The sequence below is a fragment of the Octopus bimaculoides genome, chromosome 21, assembly GCF_001194135.2.
Source record: "Octopus bimaculoides isolate UCB-OBI-ISO-001 chromosome 21, ASM119413v2, whole genome shotgun sequence".
Lineage (NCBI taxonomy): Eukaryota > Metazoa > Mollusca > Cephalopoda > Octopoda > Octopodidae > Octopus > Octopus bimaculoides.
Genome location: NC_069001.1, coordinates 13,580,912 through 13,586,697, shown reverse-complemented (window position 1 = coordinate 13,586,697; position 5,786 = coordinate 13,580,912). Strand labels below are relative to the sequence as shown.

Genomic DNA, 5,786 nt, shown 5'->3' with positions numbered 1-5,786 from the left:
TTTTTTTTTTTTTTTTTTTTTGGCAATATCCCTTGTGACACTCGTATACCATTTTCCTTTACATTTCTAAGTTCAGATCCCACCTTAGGGCAGACCTTAACTATTCCTCCTTTTAAACACGAAATAAAAAAAACAACCACCAGACTAGTGTTGGGAGTCACTTTAATCAGTTACTTTGTAGTCCCAAACATCTGTTGTCCTCTGGTGCTCAGCATCTGTGATGAAAGTTTGGTGATGTGGGGAAGCTGATGACATGAACCCCAATACTCAATTGGTACTTTATCTTATCTGTCCCAAAAGGATGAACAGCAAAGTCAGCCTTGGCAGCATTTGAAATCAAAACATAAATAGTCAGAAGACTTGTTCCTATGCATGTTGCCCAATGCATTAACAATTCCCTCAGCTTAGCTCTTTAAAGGAGGAATTTTCGTCAACTGGCTTGACCAATAGTCAGAAGACATGCTCCTATGCATGTTGTCCTATGCATGCTGTCTTTAAAGGATGAATTTTGGTCAACTGGCTTGACCAAAATAAAATGTTTTAGTTATGATAGAGAAATAAGTCAGAAAATGTAGGTATGTTTTCTCTATTTATATACAGATATAAAATGTCTGGATTTTCTTAACCCTTTTAAAAATATTCTACCTGTTTTATGATCAAAGTGGCCAGATCACTTGAAAAATAAACTGTCATATCATTGAAATCTCAAAGCTAGGAGATAATGCATGATTAATGCAAAACAAGGTGAATAAATAAGTATTGCATTTGATGGCATAATCTGAATGCTGAAGGGTTAATAAAATTCAGATGCTTTATACCTGTAAATCAAGTCAGGAAAAAGCACATGAACAATACCTTCACCTTCTCACATATTTCTCTATCATTGTTGCTCTGTTGTTGTTGTTGTTGGCACTCCGTCGCTTACGACGTCAAGGGTTCCAGTTGATCCGATCAACGGAACAGCCTGCTCGTGAAATTAACGTGCAAGTGGCTGAGCACTCTACAGACACGTGTACCCTTAACGTAGTTCTCGGGGGAGATTCAGCGTGACACAGTGTGACAAGGCTGGCCCTTTGAATTACAGGCACAACAGAAACAGGAAGTAAGAGTGAGAGAAAGTTGTGGTGAAAGAAGAGTACAGCAGGGTTCGCCACCATCCCCTTCCGGAGCCTCGTGGAGCTTTAGGTGTTTTCGCTCAATAAACACTCACAACGCCCGGTCTGGGAATCGAAACCGCGAGTCCGCTGCCCTAACCACTGGGCCATTGCACCTCCACATTGTTGCTCTACACTTCCAAGAATTCCCTTACCCTGTGTGTGTGTATGTATGTTTGTGTGTATGCATGCGTCCATCTTGGAGGCCCTACTTTGGTATCTCATCACCATCCTCTTTATCGCTCTCTCTCTTCTGCGCCACCCCAAATACTCCCACTGAGTCGTATGTGATGCAAGATAACCTGTTCTTGCTCCTTCCTTCATAGTTTATCCTCTCAACGACCAGCACAAAGCTGCCTCCTTTGCTACTTGCAGTCCCACTCAGTCAGAGAGGATCTTAGTTTTGTAAACTGCACGGTGACCCCACTAGTGCTGGTGCCATATAAAATGCACTCAGAACAGTGTGTAAAGTGATCTGAGATAAGGAAGGACATCCAGCTGTAGAAGCCATGCCAAAGCAGACACTGGAGTACATACAACACTGTCTTTTGAATCCATCTAATCCTGTTGAACCATCCGATCCATGCCAGCATAGACGATGGACTTTAAAAGATGGTAATAATGATGATGATTGTGTGTGTGGTTTGTGTTGTGTGTGTTTGTGTGTGTTTGTGTGTACAGGCTTACTATGATATTTGGATTTGGTAAATTTTAGGTGTGGCTTAAATAGCATTTCTGATTCTTCAACTAACAGCTGTGATATGTTCGTCGCATCAAAAGACAAAACAAGGTTCTGAAACTTGCACTCTTATAATTTAATTCAATTAATTAATCAATTAACCGGTTAATTAATTTTCTTTCTTTGTTTCCTTCTTTACTGATTTATGTTTGTTTTCTTTCTAATTTTATTCTAATTTTATTTTTATTTTATATTTCAATGCCAGCATGGATATAGACTGATGTTTAATATTTTGTTTAGTTATTTTTTTCGTTTACGCATTTTATTGATTTTAAAAACAAAATTTGTTTGTTTGCAACAAATTTAGTTATTTGCATGTGTGCATATCAGTATGTATGTGTGTGTGTGTGTGTAGTAGTCTTTTGCTTATACTGCAGCCAGTTGGACATAGGTATGGCAGGACATTGGCACACAAACACACACACACATTTATACACACCACACAGGGTGGGTCAAGTCATGAAGTCTAAAATGAAGTTGGTGCAACACCTGAAGCCATCAGACTACATGTGCACATCACAATATGCAGTTAGACGAAATACATTTTTGGCTGACGATGCTTGTGTGTATGTTACATATATACATATATATATATATATATATATATATATATATATATATTTATATGGGAGAATTCACAAAAAAGAAAACAAAAGATGAAGACAGATGGTGTAAACAACAAATGGATGTATTAGTTTAACGCTCGGGAATAGAGAAAGTCTTTAACGTTTCGAGCCTACGCTCTTCAACAGAAAGAAATAAGGAGAAAAAAAATTTAAATGTAGTGGTCAGCGATCTATCATGGCGACTGTAGTTGGGGCAATTTCTTTTGTGTTGTGTATCTGTTTCTACCTAAATGTTGGTTATATGAAAAGTGTGCACTACACATCTGTACACTAGGTGTAACAGCTGACCACTTACGTGGCCTATTGGCACAAAAATGTTCATACTTGTGCAGGAAGGGTGGCGTTACCTTTGACCCAAAGGATTTTGCCCATGTGACATTAGTTTGGGAGGGAGAACATTAAGTCAGATACTTTTTCAAATGTACCTCATAGATGAAGTTGGCCAGAGGACTGACTGTGGGCCATGAATAACCATGACTGCCACTGCTGAAAGCTATGGACATAAGAAGTGGTAAGATTGGATCTGAGAATAAGGCATCTCATGGGTGACATTGCAAGATTCTCCGCCATTTGTCCAGATTCTACAGACTGTTCCAAACCACATAAACTAGCCTGAAAGAATAGCTGTTAGATTAGCAATGATTATTTTGATTGCATCCAGACGTTGTGTTTGAAGCCTAATTAACAACATAGTTGTCAGTTTTCCATTTTTATCTTTGCATAAATCAAGTTAAGATGTGTGAAATATCTGATGCCAGAGGAAATTCTGAGAGACATCACCTGCCTGTTTTCTGATGCTGAACGGTAGTGCCATCACCATGCTATGTCTAGCTATTTTCTGCTGATGGAATCTGATGGATTTCTTCAATCCAAACAGCGTGACTGCATCCTTTTGTCTGCTGCTGCTGCGGTGAAAAAAAACCTGAGCAGCAGCAGTCTGTCAATGTTGAGGGTTTATCCATAGTTCTATGAAAATATGCTTTGCATATGTGTGTGTGTAAATATGTATTTGCACAGACATATGCATACAATATGTGTGTCTGTGTGTATGTATATATATATATATATATAACAAATAATAAATGAGTATATGCATATATACGTACAAGTATGTGCATACCTACATCTACCTGTATATATAGGTGCATATCTGGGTACAGGACATTGAAAACAAAACGTAGACAAAAAAATAATAATAACCAGAGTACAGAACACACACAGGCCACATAGAGAACATTTTCCTTCATCAGCTGCCCCCATTCTAGCACAGGCATTTCGAAGAGTCAAGGCAGGATGCATCATTAAAATGGCTTATATATACGCACACAAATACACACAATATGTATGTGTATATATGCACACATGCATGAAATATGTGTGTTTGTGTGTGTATATATATATATATTAAGTATATTCTGTGTGTAGAGAGGTTCTACTTTCACAAGTCACACCAACTGAATCCTTTTTTTTTCTGACATATTTTAATCTCAGTTATGTATATAAGGTGTGTGTACACATAAAAACATTAATAATAGTTATAATTAATAGACAATAGCAGATATCTGTATAAACTGAAAAAATTGGCACAGGTATGGCTGTGGGGGAAATCATGTGGGGAGGTATGGCTGTATGGTTTAAGAAGTTTGCTTCAGAACCACATGGCTGCAGTTTTTGTCCCACTGTCCAACACTTTGGGGAAGAGCCTTCTGTGAGGTCTTCAGGCAGACGAGTACCTTGTGAGTGAATGTGGTTGATGGAAACTGTACAAAAGCCCTGCCAGTTCACCACTTTAACTGATGAAGCACTGTTTCACATGCTCTTTGTTGTTGTAAACCGGTGGTGCTGAACCATTTTGGACCCTTTTATTTTACTCTGGTGTCCCCCTCATAACTATTCAATGTTTAAAAAATCCTATTATATTTGTAAAGAATAAACAGTTTAGAATGGTACAACTTGTACTATAGAACAAAAAATGGACTATATACCTGTTGTAATTTGGTTATTTATAGTCCGATGATATTTCGGAATTACAATTCCTTCTTCAGATTTTCTTAGTTTATAGCAGAGACTCCAGCTAAGAAGATCTGAAGAAGGAATTGTATTCTGAAATATCATCGGACTATAGATAACTAAATTACAACAAGTATATAGTCCTTTTTTTTTTTGTATTATAGTGCATTTGTTGTACCATTCAAAACATTTTATTCTTTACAAACAATACACAATGCTTCAAGCGAACTACAATACCCTCCTATTATATTTTTATTGCTAAATATTACTAGGAGTTGTTTTTAAAAAATTGTTTCAAATACTGTAAACAATATCTATGAAAGGGATTTCATTGAGGGTGGCACTTACTCTTGATGTTTCTGATCTTGTCCATGAACTTAGTACTGTTAGTGCATGGCAGTGAATCACAGGCCCTAAATGTAGAAGTTGTGTGAAGTTTGGACAAGAATATGTAGAGGATCCGTACAAATGCCAAAAGATATATTTACCCAGCACTTTAGCAACTCATTCACCCTTTCTGTGCCAATGGTTAACTGAGTGTCTAGGGCTACATTTTCTGAGCAAGGTATGGATGAAAGAAGATTTGGCTGCCATTTCTTGCAGATTCTAACAACCACACACAAGTTACATTTTTGCCTCATTTGAAAGTTTTTTTTAATACATTCTCCTTTGCTTTTTGAATATATTTACATTTCTTAAAAGTCATCTTTGCTTAATTATAAATAACATACACACATGCATGACTAATTATTTGGTCATTTATTTATTTATTTATGTTTTTTAGTCTTTTTTAAAAATTTTATAGAAAACAGTGTCAGTCTTTCATTATTTCTTTTTCTTTTTTCTTCACTTATTTTTTGCACTAATGTGACCTGTTAAAAGAAACTTTTTGAAAAATCTGGTTTTTCTGTACTTTTTCTCTTTAGTCTTTTTTTTTCCTTTTAAAAGTTTTTTTTTTATTAATTTCTTGAAAAGAATATCTTGTTCCATGTAATTGCTTTTATGTAACTTACTTTTGGCCTTAGTTCACAGATAAAAAAAAAAAAATATTAAGAAAAAGAAAACAAAAAAAAATCCAACAAAAAATGGCAAAACACAACAAAACAAGAAGACTTGTTTTTTGACGAATAAATGATTAGAAAACAGGTTTATTATCAGGATTTTTTCCTTCTTTTTTGTTTTGTTTTGTTTTCTTAAATAAATAAACAACTGCTTCTTAATCTTTAACTTAAGCCTGTACACACACATACATGGACA

At 36.0% G+C, this 5,786-nt stretch overlaps 1 protein-coding gene across 4 annotated transcripts in view; it reads left to right on the top strand.

Annotated features, from left to right (window-relative positions):
* Positions 1-5,786, top strand: part of LOC106877370 (CTD small phosphatase-like protein) — a 370,420-nt gene that overhangs the window by 333,491 nt on the left and 31,143 nt on the right. The window lies entirely within an intron of this gene.